The following is a 15817-nucleotide window of genomic DNA, read 5'->3' on the forward strand; positions in this document are numbered from 1 at the left end:
CTCCGCCGTGACCACGTAACTTTAATATCAGGTCACGGCGCCGCGGTGCATGTCAGCCTCGGGGGTAGATCGCCCAATTTCCCGGCCGCAGGAAACCATGAAGCTTGATCCCATTAGGGGCTTCTGGATAAAAACCTGTCGGCCAGGTGACCTTCCCTCCCGGCTCTACGTGGGGTGTGCGTGCATTCATGTGGGGGAGGGGGGGGGCGGCGAGGGGTGCGCTGCGTCGGCGCCGTCACTCCCCGGTGGCGGCGTCACGGCGGTGGGCACGGCCCCGACGGAGCGGCTCCTCTGCGGTGGCACCACAGCTGTGTAGAGGGTAAAAAGCGGTCGTCTGAGAGAGCACCGGCCTTGGGAGAGTGGCGGGAAATCCGAGGCACCGGTGGCAGCGTCACGGCGGTGGGTACAGCCCCGACGGAGCGGCTCCGCTGCGGCGGCACCACAGTCACCCCACTGTTGGCCGACGGGCCTCCACGAAAGTGAGCTCTCAACGCCACACAACCCCTCTGGATGCTACTTTTGTCTACTCACCACACTGTCCAGACGACTTGAACGATGTGGTAGTTACCCCACAACGAGTGACGTTGAAGATCGCATATACACTATACAGGCGTCAGGGTCGGGATCGAACCCACGTCTTCCTGCATAACCGGCAAGGGAGATAAAATCGCCACTGTGTTGAGATGTTGAATAAAAAAGAATACAAATTGGCAAAAGAGATTGACATTAAGTGTAAGTATTGATTGAAATACGATGACAGTCTTTCGTGTCCCCCATCGGCTTGGGAAGCGAAGCATGGCATTTGACTGTACAGTGTTGTTTTTGTAAAAAAAAAGAGGAAGTTTGGTCACTGGCATTGTCAAAATGAAACTCGAAAACGCAGATGAATTGGCAGACAGACAAGTGGACGGTGTAACACCACGATGAACCTGGCCCTCGCTGGGTGTACAGTAAGTCGTGGGTTCGATCCCGACTCTGATACCTGCTGTATATTTAGAGTTTGCATGTTCTCCCCGTGGTCGTGTGGATTTTACTTCATTTAGAGTATTTGGCTGATACAAATTTCCACGTAATTAGCCACTTCGTTGAGCTATATTTTGTGACCAGGTCGCTTCTGAAAAATAGCTATATAACTCAGCAGGCCTTATGTAGTAAAATTAAATAAAAGTTTTTTAGTTAGTTTCTATAGCCTCGGACTTTTGGGGAAGGTACTATGATCAAGAACCCACTTGATAGGAATGGTAAGGTATGTTTTGTTGTTTAATTTCATAATCAGAAGATTCAGAAGTGTATTTACCAAGTAATGCTTAGAAGCACTTTTTCAAGGCCGACTCGGCTGGCAGACACCCATGAACACTCACACATGGACTACCCTATTCACACACTCACGCACTTACTCACCTGCCCACAAACTCATCCAACTACCCAACCACTAACGCACTCTGCCACTCACACAACTCACTTGCCCACTAAGTCACCCACTCATTCACTGATGCCTTGCAATGGGTGTCTATTTGGTGTGTCAACATCTTAATACCTCCTGTACTCTTTACAGAAGGCTAAAGCTGATTATTTTTCCATCATCTTGATAACGACAACATGGTTCCCGTAAACATACATTGGGATGGTTGGCCAATCCCGCTTGACTGTAATTTCCCACATCCGCATATTTAAGGGGGCGCTTAAAGCTGCCACGCATCATCCTCTGCCACCAGAATGGGCTCATCGAACAGCAGGAGAGGTGGGTTTTCTAGAACAGCACTTTTTTCAACACTCAATCATATTCTTCTAATGAATCATTACATATATAGACACGCGTATACAGCACGTTTATCAATCTGCTACTCCACGGTAGTCTCCCCCCAAAAAATGTAAACGTACTTCACCAAGGCCACTCAGTGGTGGATACTAAAGGCAGGGAGCAAAGAGGTATGAGGTTAGAAGTACAGAAGAATTGAGTGTTGCATTACATAGCCCCACATCCCTATAACACCCTGTTTGTGACCACGATAGACAACAATACAAAGACTACCTATCTATGCTCATTCATAGAGATTAGCTGTCGATTATATTACGTCTGTTGGCGGTCATGTAGTTGTTTAAATTAGGAATGCAGTGTTTAACAGACCACACTACGAAACTGGTGACATAGGTTCGATTGCCAGGCATGACTGCCGGCATTGGGTACTTCGTGCTGTGTGCATACATTATTAGTGGGGTGACAAAGGCCCCCCTGTGTGGTGTTTGTCATACCACCCTGGTGTGTCGTGCCAGCCTTAATGGCTGCTTGCTAACATCACTTACCCTGACTTCATTTGTATTTGTGTAGTGTTCGATTTCACTCGGACAACTTTTGTCTTTCTTCGAACACCGCTTTATTTACAACTCTCCGCATGTCCTCAGTATTCCGCAGTATCCATGTTGCCACGGCTCGCTCGCCATGCTTCACTCGACTCGCTCGCCACCTTTGTATCTCCACTCCCTATCACTGCGCTTACTCCACCACTAACCTTCTTCGTCTCCGCTCTCCGCTATCACCGTCGCTATGCTCTCTCCACTGCTAACCACTACATTTCGGCTGCTCGCTCGCCGTGCTTTACTCGACACGCTCGCCACCTTTGTCTCTCCACTCCCCACTATCACTGCGCTTACTCCACCGCTAACTTCTTCGTCTCCGCTCTCCGCTATCACCGTCGCTATGCTCTCTCCACTGCTAACTACTTCGTCTCTGCTATCCGCTATCACCGTCACTATGCTCTCTCCACTGCTAACCGCTTCGTCTCTGCTCTCCGCTATCACCGACGCTATGCTCTCTCCACTGCTAACTGCTTCTCTTCTTCAGCTCTGCTATCGTTACGCTCGCTCTACTGTTAGCTGCTTCTCTTCTTCAGCTCCACTATCGTTATGCTCTTTCCACTGGTAGCTGCTTCTCTTCTTCAGCTCCGCTATCGTTGCGCTCTCTCCACTGCTGGCTGCTTCTCTTCTTCAGCTCCGCTCCACACTCTGTCTCCAAACTCTGTCTCCCCAGCCGCTCCACGTCTTGCCTCGTCCAGCTCCCAACTCCAACTCCCCTCTCCAATTCCCGACTCCCCAATTTATCCCCGCTCTCATTACTCCCCCAATTAATTAATCCGCGTCCCAACGGCGCTCCGCGTGCCCCCTGCACCTGTTACCTCGACAGACTTCAAGACGCCCCTCCAGCCTTGACGACAACACCAACCAATCACAGCCGTTCTTGGCTCCCCCCAGCTTAATTGCCCCAACATAACCTGTACTGTATTTGCCTTCGCTACAGGCTGACCCAACATGACCCGCAATGACTTTGCCTTCACAACAGGCTGACCCAACATAACCCGTACTGTCTTTGTTTCCATGCAATCACACTGTTTGCACTATGCACCTTCCTACTCCACTACATTTGTATAAAGTTATTTTATACATACGTGACTTTTCCGAAAAGAACCAAAGAGAATGGATCCCTGCAGTCACGAAAGCTTCAAATTAAGATTGTATATAGTTTTTACGTTTTTATGGCACGCTACGTGACATGAATTGACATTTTTTCAGCAGAGTCGTTAACGTGAATCCATATTAATCTAGACTCGAAGCTTTCGTGACTGCAGGACGTATTATACTCTTTGGTTCTGTCGGTAAAGTCGCGTAGGTAAAGACAAAATAAAACAGAATGAATCACATTCTGTTTTATTTTGTTTCTACCTACGTGACTTTACCGAAAGAACCAAAGATTATGAATCCATGTCAAACAACGTGTAGTGTTCTGTTTCCATGATCGGGAAAGTCAATATACCAGTTTATATTTTGATTAAAAGCTTTCGTGACTGCAGTAATTCATAATCTTAGCTCTTTCGGTAAAGTCACGTTGAAGGGAAACAAAATAATAAAATATATAAAACAATCAAAATTCTCACGACGTTTCGACCATAACACAAACGGTCATCATCAGGTGATGAGATCCTGGTGATGACATCCTGATGATGATCGTTTGTGTTATGGTCGAAACGTCGTGAGAATTTTTATTATTTTATTGTTTCCCTTCAACGTGACTTTACCGACAGAGCTAAGAATATGAAATACCAGTTTATATTTGCGATAGAATTATAATAATCTTCACTATAACAATGCTTTCCTTCCTCCCTTTAATCAACAACTAATATCTTCTCCCCTAGCCCAAGGGTTGGCAGCCTGCAACTTAAGAGCCGCATGCGCCTCTTTAAGGACTGATTCGTGAAGTTATTAGCATGCATTGCGGCTGCTACTCCTGATCCCACCCCCAGCTGCAACCAGGCATACCCCAACCCATATCACTACCCTGACCCTAAAACTCTACAAACGCCTATCCCTACCTCAACTCCTCATTGACTTTGACTGGGCACTAAACTCATTTACATAATTTAAACAAATAACTTCTACAATTTAGAACAGGTAATTGTATTTTATAATTTGACACATTATTCAATCAGTTAATGAATAAAAAAATAAAATTAACCTTTTCAAGGACGACCAGTTCTGTAGGATTGTCAACAAGTAGGTAGCCAAAAGAAGCAGCACGCCCAGTGATTGTTGTGATTCAGTGTTGCTGTTGTCATAATTTTCAGTGCTCATATGATCTGGAGGGGCTGCTTTTGCTTGTCGGATGAATTTTGTGATCATTGACCATTTTTTGTAAAGCTCCTCTGCCAATTTAGTTTGAATTGGAATCCCTAACAGAGTTTCAAAATGCTCAAAGAGGTGGGATGCCTCAAATAAATAAGGCCATGTTTCTTTTAAAGCAGAAACACATTTCGCTTGTGTATTAATTGATAAACGTTCACTGTAGTAAGTCTCACGCATTAGCTGCTTCACACTGATGCTTTTCACGTAATGCAGTCTAAAATTATGTTTGCTTCTCTAGTTGACTCTGCTCTGTTTCATTAGCAGGTAAAACTCCAGGCTGCCACTGAACACAGCCATAACTGTCATATAACTTCTGTTTTTTCCATCCACTGCCACTTACCTTTTGAGTTGGACTCCTTTCTGTTAATGGTCTTTTGCAATTTTCAACTCTGTTTTCCAATTGCAACATTAAAGAGTCATAGCCAGATCCGACCGTATTGTCTCCACTCACATCGCCAAATGAAACTGGATAATTAAGTACAATATCCTTTGCTACTTCCCTCAGATATTTTCTGCCAGGCCTGTTCTGCACAGCTAGCAATTCATTCACAACTAGTCTCACCATTTGTTTTCTAAGCATTGGAGTTGGCCTTTTTTTATCAGTTAAATCTTGGATCAGAGCAGGTGGAATTTTGTGCCACGCAATTTTAAATGTTTATACCCAAGATTCAACTGCAGCTGATGGTCCTGAAGTTTAAACAAACAAAAATGAAGTCAAAATAAACATACATTTGAGAAATCATAAGGGGTTCTGTCTCATGTTTATAAAACACCCACATACACCAAATATTATATATTCTAGAAGGCTTTCCCGTTTCAGACCGCCTTGCCTATGCAAATTTCGGCGGGAAACACTGCATACCTATACAATACACATCACATTCAACAAATGTTTATACCCAAGAAGTTAATAGTGTCAATATAAGAAATCATCATCATTTTATTAGAAAACACAGAAATTAATTTAAGGAAATTGGAATAAATTGTATAAGCTACTTTTTATCATTGCAATACGTAAAAAAACATACCTGCTATGAATGCTTGAAACAGTTTTCGACCTTGAATTGTTCTTAAAATTCCCTACAGGTCTTCTATTTTTACCAGGGTTAAATCATCTATACACTCTACCCCAATCTCATGCAGCCTTTGTAGTAGGCTCTCAGTTGTGTCTTCACAGAGGGATGGCAGTGCCACCCCTTCAGCAGCTCTTTCACTCTTTCCATCGTTTACAGGTTTGTGCTTAAATGGTAAAAGCAGTTTTCCCCTCTGTGATAAAATTGTAAGAGGTATGTAGTCATGAATCGTAGAAGATCTTTTACAAATAACTTTACTCTGGCTAAGGTGTTCTACTTCATACACACCAAGATCAGGTACAATGTAAGCCATCTTTTCTTGGAGAACAAAAAGCACCTCACTTTCATTTTTTACTATGATGCATGCTATCGGCCCCAGCCTTAAGTATCCCACATCATAATAAAGTACAACAAGCAATTCTAGATTTGAAGCTTTCGTGACTGCAAGGATCCATACTCTTTGGTTCTATTTGGTAAAGTCACGTAGGTAAAAAATAAAACAACAAAAATCACGACGTTTCGTCCACAACACAAGCGGCCTTCATCAGGTGAAGGGACCAGACTGTCTCGAGGACAACGCTGGAGTGAAATACAGCCAAGCTCAGACGAAAGAGTACAACAAGCAAACCATTTGCATATGAAGTGCCTTGTACTGTAACCTTATAAGTAACTATTGCATTCTCTGAAGACAACACAGCATCCCTCCTCCACACCATCCCTCACAGACGTCTCATACATCTCTGCATAGAACTTGGTGGAGTCTGTAATCTGCACAGGGGATTAAAAAAAAAACACTACTCTGATAAGCCTGGCAGCAGTTGGTGTCTACCAGCTGGTGACTTGATAATGTTTTAGAAGTTTTTAGATGCACGAATGCATCTTTTAAAGTAGCCATGTTTACTTCAAACCTCATAGTCCAAGTTCGAATTAGTGAACCATATTTCAGTCAGGTCTGCATAATGCAGAATATAATGGTGTTTTGGCCTTAAACTTTTGATTGGGAAAAGCACAAATCTGTGTTCTATGTACTCTTCCACAATGACATTCATGTATGCAACCTGTGATTCTGCTATTTTTGGATGCTGCCCACACACGACCTTGGCATCCTGTGCGCTCCAGAAGTCGTCACACACCGTGCACCACTCGCCATTGTAGAACACCTCCACCCGGCCCTGACATGTGGTGGTATTACCAGCCAGCCTAATTGATATATCTAATTTAAACACACACACAAATGGAGACCGACATTTAATAATTCGCCGACCATGCAATGTTATAAATGGTCACAATTCTTTTCAATAATTAATGTGTTTTTTACAATGTTCATAGTGAATGTAGTGAATAAAACACTCGTAAAATGTTTTTTTTTTGGGTTAGATCGCGTAAATATAAATCTGTCGTTAACCCACCACTACCCAACAGCCAATTAGTAAGGTTTGTGACGTAAACAAAACATGCCAATTACTTACCTAGTTCAGCATAATGGTTGTGCGTTGGAGAGTAAACCCCCAACATTTGCAATTTGAATACGAATTGAATTTTGGCATAATCGGCCGATGAAGCTGGTTGCAATTGCCAGTGAAACGTACTCAAAATGGGGGGAGGGGGGGAATAACTAAAATAATTATAAACTCTTAATCGTGTTTCCATCAAGCTGCAGGTCACTCACTTGTTTGGGCGTTCACTTCGCCATAATAGTTGCTGTAGCCGAAGCAGCCGAGTGTGACATGGATTCTGTACGACCTGCCCGCAACCAGCCCCGTGAATGTGAAGTTGGAGGCGCTCCCATCTGTGCTGAAGTTTGAGGATGCGTTTTGAACGTTGTCGTACAATTCGAAGGTGTAGCTGTTGACGTCGCTGTTGTTCGTCCATGTGATTGTGATGCTTGTGTCACTCGTCTCACCGACCTGCAATCCTTCAAGTAAAAATTAATTAATGTACACGTTTTGATTTAAAGCTTTCGTGACTGCAGGGATTCATATTTTTGGTTCTATCGGTAAAGTCACGTAGAAGGGAAACAATAAAATAATACAAATATAAAACAATACAATTCTCACGACGTTTCGACTGCAACACAAGCAATCATCATCAGGTGTGAAAACCACAGCAAGAAATTTTCTTGCGAAAACCACAGCAAGAAAATTTTATTGTTTTATATTTGTATTATTTTATTGTTTCCCTTCTACGTGACTTTACCGAAAGAACCAATAATATAATATAATGTACACGTCTCTTTAATGTACAACGTTTTTGTAATGTGCATCCCTTTGTCAACCCTCTGCTGCATGAAAGCCTCTCCGCGCTGTACTGGACCTGAGGGTTTTACTATACCTTGCCACGCTGGCCTTTGTGAGTCAGATATGGTGTGGTATACGTTATATATTTATTTTATAATGTACATGTCAATTACTCTGAGGATACGGTTGGGGGGCTACAATTTTTATTGGTAATATTGGAGAAACTGGTACGTTTTTCTTCTATTATGAGAGAGCTAGAGACTCGTGTAAATTTGAGCATGCCCCTAAGAGATGGGGCCCTACCATCAGCCCCACTAAAAAAGCACTTGCTTGGCTATTTTATTTCATCAAAGACAGTATTTCCTGAAGAACACCACGTATTGAATAAAACTCGTATTATAATAGTACAGTCCGCAATAACTCGTGAGATGTGTATGCAGGCTGAACAAATCTAGAAGCATCCAACAACTCAACACAACTGCCAGTGACTATGTACACTTGGGTATTGATACAACACTCTTCTTCTGAGATAGCATAGCTTCCAATGTTAAGGCGACTCGCAGACGATGGAGACGATCTGATCCAAGGCGACGGCGATGACAGTTCCCCACAACAAGCAGCCCCAAGCCTCCATTCACCCTTCTAGTTATGCTCACCTACTTAGACCACACCCTAAGCCTCCATCCGCCTCACCGCACCTGGCCCTTCTGCTCATGTCCTTCTCACACTTCCCCACCATTGGATTCCAGCTCATGAATCCTCATTAACTCGTCCTTACCCTGCTATTGGCTCCCGTCAATTTAATAGCTCGGCCATTAGTAACCTTGGTCCCGGTAGCTCGTCCATTAGTAACCATGGTCCCAGGGAGCCACTGTCATTACATCATCCCCCCCCCCCCCCATAACACAACAATATTGCCAAAACCTGAACAACACACGCACGCAACCCACGTGATCATCCCATCAAGACACGGACATTTCGAACATACAAACACCCACAACACAACGAACAACAACATCACGGAGATCTGTCAGCGAAATGTCCAGTACTTGACGTTGGTCCTTCTCCCTGGGCAGATTTGTGGCCGTCAATGGCCAAGAGTTCTTGCACTCCAGCCCGGGGAGGGCGGGGGGGGGGGGTTGAGGTCTTCAGGCACTTCTGACGCCAGGGATCCACAACTGGAGGTGGAACAACACATCACTCGGCGTCCGATTACTCCGGCCCACTGGCCCAGCCCAATCGACACCCCAGACCCAGACTGCAGAACACTGGGGATGAATGATGCAAGACTAAGACAACATACGGCTCCAAGCACAACGTATGGCAACTCAGCGACAACATCTCATTTGCCCTTGCCCGCACCGCGGCCGTCCAACTTCACGACCTCCACCCGCCCTTTACCTAGCCGGTGCAAATTTCGGGGACTAAAGCAATGGCACTTCGCAACCGACTCAGCCATGCTATATCCCGTACTACATCTCCTGTGACTCACACACATCACACAGTCTGACGATTTACAGACAAGGAAGGTTTGTCCCTTCCTGAGGCCGGATCCCATCCACCTCCCCGTAGGGGCAAATTTTGACGGCCAACATTCCCTCAACAGGAACTGCATGCAACAGGATTTGCACTCAATCTCATGCACCCCGAACAACCTAGGGTTAATGCCACAACTCACCCTTCCATGCTTTTCAGCATGTGTCTTTACTCACTCTCGGCCCAAACCCAATGCATTCCGCTAAACTCCTTCAGCAATATTTCTTTCACCTGAACCCTCACAATTTCTGTATCCCCGAATAGGATCTGCAGGAATGGTTCCCCCATCCACTCGCTAATGTTAGCAACTAGAGCGCTACGAGTCCGCAGCCCTCTTCGCTTCTAGACAGCCCAAGGAGAACCCCCATCGCCTGCCAGTCAAGTCTCCCCGTTTGCTACAACGTAACAGGACCACTATCCCTGAGCTCTGCGAGCCTCTGGCCCACTGTTGCAGATGCGCCACGGAGGGCCTCGACCTCCGGGCCGTCAGATCGGGCCTACTGCTCCAGACGCACCCCGGAAGGTCTCGACCTCCAGGCTGTCCGATCAAGTCTCTTGCTCCAGATGTACCACAGAGGGTCTCAACCTCCGGGTCATCAGGTTTAGGCATCTGTTGCAACATCACGGGATCACCACTCCCCAGTAATGTGAGCCCACAGCCCACAGCTCTAGATGTGCCACGAAGGGTTTCGACCTCTGGCCCATCAGGTCAAGCAGTCTGCCACAGCACGACGGGACCACAACTCTCGTGTCAGGCTGATCCCCAAAAATTACCTGAACTCACTACTGCTCGCCTATGGGGGGGAGGGGGGGGGGATCCTCGTAACATTCGTGCCCCCCTCCCCCGGCATCGGAACACATCCTGGACATACAATTGCAGGAGCATTCTGGCCAGGATCTGTGCCCCAGAAATAGGCCACAGCCAGTGTCCCAAATCCAATTACTGGCACCACAATTCTCACTTCCTTTATTCTGATACAGGCTACGATGCTCCCATTCCTTCATACGCCACTACACACACAATCATCACAATGGACTCCACGATCCCTTAATCTAAAGGGCTTCGTAACAATCGACTTCCGAACCACAATTCAAGTCACTCATCTCACAACACATAATTCACAATTTCACCCCATACACAACATATACAATTCCCAATGAACCAGCCACACACCCTACACAACTCGGCCCACCAACAGTCGCCCCTGCGGGCCTGAGTTCAGCTTTTATGCATCCCAATGACCCTGATGCGTGAGGTGATGTTTAGCAGTTGGGTGTCTGGTGCATCGCGACTCGCCTGGGCCGGGCCGTAGCTGTCGACGAGGCGGTGGACGCAGGGGGCTCCATGATGTCCCCACAACGCTTGGCATGCCCACACGAAGGGTCCCAAGCTGGCCGCAGCTGAGCAGTCGAGCCAGGGCGACCGCGACTAAGGCACCAAATCGCCACTCCGGAGGCTGTCCTGGCATACCTTGTTGCCGCCCGGCCCCTCCGCGATCCGCCGCTGTCACTCCCTCCGAAGACGCCTCTTCTTCCTCCAACGGCTCCACGATAATCCGCTCCATGCAGCCCCCCAAGTCCGTCCTTGTAAGGCCTCCCCCGCTTGCCAGCACCCCTTGGCGGGTTGTAGACAGCCGACATTTCTTTGTAGTACTGCTGTACACTGCAGTTCCCCTTCTTCATCAGCAGCAAGCACAATGCCACTACATTACACCCCCCCCCCCCCCCACCGTGAAAAATAAACAGCTGTCTCGGCTGACAACAATCACATAAGGAGAGGGGGAAACTTACAGCATAACAGGGAGGGTTAACAGACATCAGAAAAAAAAAACCCTAACTATTAACCCCAAACCGTGAGAGAAGGGAACAATTTACGACATCTGCTGGCCTGCCGCAGCTCACGAGCATCGGGAAGGAACGCAGATCAGCTAAAAGCCACAGCTTGGCTCACGGTGGCGGCCACCCGAAGGACGACATGCCTCATCCGGCTTGCTACCAATGAAAAGGCGCCCCCGCCAAGGCAAGCAGCGCGCTTCAGAAGGCAAGAGGTGTCTCGGCCTCCCCTCACCTACGCAGCACAAACCTTAAGCGTGCATTGAAAATGGCGGCCATCTGAGCGCATGCCTGAGGCAGAGTCGCGGAGCCATCTCATCGGACAACCCGATCAAGGCGCAGGCCGCCCCGAAGTGGCGCTGAAACACCGTCCCGTCGCCTCCTACCCCCCACGAACTCACGGAGGGTAGGCAGGCGCTCCCGCGGAAGCCGCCGATGGCATCTTGAATTTGGCAGGAACCAGCTCCCACTCCGCCAACAAAATGGTGGCCATTTGCTGCGCCGCGCTCATGGTGGGTGATATGGCCACCGCTTGCGTGGGCGTGAAACCCGCTAGTTCCGGCGAAGGCGAGCCGTCTTGTTTATTTTATGGATTTGGGGCCCTCGTTGTGGCCGACTGTGCTCCTATGTGTAACATAATGCTGCCACACCCAACCATTAGTTGTGCCCCTGCTCCCTGGCACCACAACTAGAGCCACCACTGATTCGGCTGCATCATTCTTTTTGATGCACGACTGTAATTTTCCACATCCGCCGATTTAATGGAGAGCTTAAAGCTGCCACGCATCAGTCTCTGCCACCGGAATGGGCTCATCAAACAGCAAGAGAGGTGGTTTTTCTGGTACACCACTTTTTTCACCCCTCATTAATGTTTTTCTTGTGAATCATTACGTATATATAGACACGAATACAGCGCGTTTATCAATCCGCTAATCCACAGTAGTCTCACATAAAATAATTTAAACATACTCCACCAAGGCCACTCAGTGGTGGATACTATAAGCATGGAGCATAGACGTATGAGGTTAAAAGTACGGACGAATTAAGAACGCTTCGCAGCCTTTGCCACTTGTATTTAAAATCAACGACGTTGTCTACAAAGTGAGACAAATAATATAGGGTAAGGCACAGTCTGCAATAATACGTGAGATGCGTACACAGGGTGAACAAAGACTGAGGCGTGTGGGGAGCATCTAGATTCTAGAAGCACTCAGCAGCATTCCATTGCCTTGTGTGCTGTTACTCCGAGGCAGCCACACGACAGCTTATTCCTACTCGCGCGAGGTAGTTCCATTCGCTCGATCCCGTTGTATCCAATTCGCATCTGCGTTATAAAAATGCGTAGTAAAATTAAACTCAGATGAGTCAATATCTCTCCCCCCGTGGTGGCATAGATTTTTCTACGGGTCCTATGGGTCTTTCCCTCCACATTTATAATTGTTCATTTTAATATATTTGGCTCCCGTAAATGTCCACGTGATGATAAGCCACTTCGTTGAGATATAATTTGTGATAGTCAGATCGCTTCTGTAAAAGAGCTATTATTGCTCAGTGGGCCTTACCTGGTAGAATAAAAACATAATTTAGTTTTTGTTAAGAATGTGCAGCCATCCAATTGCCTGGTTACGCCACTGTTGGCCGAAGGACCGTGACGCCTGCTGCTGTATATTCGGAGTTTGCGTCGCTCTCTCTCCCCCTGGTCACGTGGATTTGTCTCCGGATCTTCCATCTTTTCCCTCCAGATTTATAATTTTTAAAAAAACATTATAATCGTTTGTTTAGAGTGTTTGGCTGCTATACATTTCCACATGATAATCCAGTTTGTTGAGCTATCATTTTCGATGGACGGGGCGTTTCTGAAAAAGAGCTATATAGCTCAGTGGGCCTTACCTGCTAAAATTAAAGAAAATACTTTTAGGTTAAATGTGTAGTCATCCAAATGCCTGGTCACGCCACTGTTGGCCTTAGGGCCTCCACGAAAGTGAGCTCTCGACTCCACACAACCCCTCTGGATGCTACTTTTGTTTACTCGCCACACTGTCCAGACGTCTTGAACAATGTGGGAGTTACCCCACAACGAGTGACCTTGCAGATCGCCTGCGTGTGCTTGCTGCCCATTTATACTGCTAGGTGACAAATGGCATTTGACTGTACATTGTTGGTTGTGTCAAAAAAAGAGGAAGTTTGGTCACTGGCATTGTCAAAATGAAACTTAAAAAACACGTGAAATGGCAGGCGGACAAGTGGACGGTGTAACATCACGACGAACCTGGCCCTCGCTGGGTGTACAGGAGGTCGTGAGTTCGATCCCGACTCGGATACCTGCTGTATATTTAGAGTTTGCATGTTCTCCCCGTGGTCATGTGGATTTTACTCAGTTTAGAGTATTTAGCTGATACAAATTTCCACGTAATAAGCCACTTCGTTGAGCTATATTTTGTGACCAGGTCGCTTCTGAAAAAGAGCTATATTGCTCAGCGGGCCTTACGTAGTAAAATTAAATAAAAAAGTTCATATAGTTGGTTTCTATAGCCTAAGTCACCCACTCACTCACTGATGCCTTGCAATCGGTGAGTCTAGTTGGTGTCAACATTTTAATACCTTCTGTACTCTTTCCAGAAGGCTAAAGACGATTATTTTCCCATCATCCTGATAACAACAAAATGGTTCCAGTAGATATTAATTGGGATGGTTGGCCAATCCCGCTTTACAATCCGCTACTCTATGGTAGTCTCCTGTAAAATAATTTAAACATACAAAACCAAGGCCACTCAGTGGTGGATTCTAAAGGCAGGGAGGAAAGACGTATGAGGCTATAAGTACAGAAGAATTTAGTGTTTCGTTACATAGCCCCAAACCCCTATAACACCTTGGTTGTGTTGATGATAGCAAATGAGACAAAGACTACCTATCTATGCTCATTCATAGAGATTAGCTGTCGAGAATATTACGTCTGCCGGCGGTCACGTAGTTGTTTAAATTAGGAATGCAGAGTTTAGAAGACTGCGCTACGAAACTGCTGACCTCAGTCGATTGTCAGGCATGATTGCCACCATTGAGTATGTGGGGGCTGACGCCCATCTACTCCTCTCCCCCCTCCTCCTCGGCCACTTTTCGCCAGGCTGCCGCCGATCGAGTGATTGGCTCCCCCTCACCAGCGCCCTCTCTGAGGGACATGGCTAAGTGGCTGGCTCATCACCGCCCGGAGTTATCCCACACACTCCCCACGTACACCACCACTAATGCGGAGGTGGCTGCGTGCACGCGCGTGCCCGCTTAAGTGCACCTTTGCTCACCACGGCTCGAGCTAAAAATAACCATATGAATATGCACGTACCCCTCCCCCCTCCTGTTGGGTTGGTCTTAATCCGCTGTGCAAACACGCACACGAGCGCAAGCATCCGGGCTCAACAGCGGCCATATTGATGGCAATATACGCGCGCTCCACCTCTAAATTCTATCATCCCTACTTGGAAACACTGCGTAAAACGCGCTGTGTAAACACGCAAGCGAACGGGTTTTAACCCACCCCTCCCTCGCCCTATTAATGGCTCGGCGCTGCTGCAAAGATGCGGGAGCCATTAATGAATTACTATCCGCGCTGCCTCACACACACACACACACATGCTCGAATTACACACTACGCCAACACTTTCCCCACACCCACAGAAATCACATCACACCGATCCTCTGTGCTAATGTTTATTAATGGCGCGTCTGAAGAAAAAAACCCTGCGTGCCCCGGAGCAAAATTTTCAGCGAGCAGCGCCTAGCCTATCCTTATTCAATCCCTGGGTGTACCCTCCCTCTACTTCTCACCTCGCAGATGTACTCACGGTGTCGCACGAACGCGGTGGAAGTCGGAGGGACGAGGGTATGAGATGTCTCTGTCTGGGGTCGAGTCGTAACAACACTCGCCAGCGTCCCTCGGACGCTGCGAGTGGCTGGGAGTGGCTGGGAGTCCGACCGGGCACCTGAACGGCTGGAGGAGCACTGCTCAACGTTTTTCCCTCCCTCCTTTCCTGCCCTCGGAATCCAAAAATCCAGGGTCATGTGGTGTTTTCCTGCGCGGCCAATTGGGCATCTACCTTTCGATTTTAAACCGATGCCCCGCCCTTACCTGGAGCGTTGCTTCATTGTCTATGCCCCCGTCCTCCCACCCCATCCTGCGGCTTTCGCAGGTGCAGTCAGTCCAGGAATTTCTCTCCCACCTCCTCTTATGTGCTGCTCGCTGAGGGTTTGTGCTGTGAGTCTTCTCATTGCGGTTCGCTCGGTGAGGTTCGTCATGCCCATACAATTTTAAGCTATTTCACGGGGGCCGCAATGCAATTCGGCCTGTGGGTGGTCAGCTAATCTTCTGGCACTGGGAAACCGTGGGACATCCCCGCTAGGGGTCCCTCGGGTAAAAACCTATGGTACTAGGTGACCCCCCCCACGAGACCCTACGTGGGTGCATGTGTGTGT

At 47.2% G+C, this 15817-nt stretch overlaps 1 long non-coding RNA gene across 1 annotated transcript in view; it reads left to right on the forward strand.

Moving 5' to 3' along the window:
- The first annotated feature begins 241 nt into the window (after nucleotides 1–241).
- The window catches only part of LOC142907628 (uncharacterized), a 36051-nt gene continuing 20475 nt past the window's right edge, over nucleotides 242–15817 (forward strand). The window contains exon 1 of the long non-coding RNA XR_012931140.1: nucleotides 242–1741. This is a non-coding gene — a long non-coding RNA (uncharacterized LOC142907628). The remainder of the gene's footprint in view (nucleotides 1742–15817) is intronic.

The sequence above is a fragment of the Petromyzon marinus genome, chromosome 80 (genome assembly GCF_048934315.1).
Source record: "Petromyzon marinus isolate PM22_M1 ecotype Great Lakes invasive population chromosome 80, UKy_Petmar_22M1.pri1.0, whole genome shotgun sequence".
Taxonomy (NCBI): domain Eukaryota; kingdom Metazoa; phylum Chordata; class Hyperoartia; order Petromyzontiformes; family Petromyzontidae; genus Petromyzon; species Petromyzon marinus.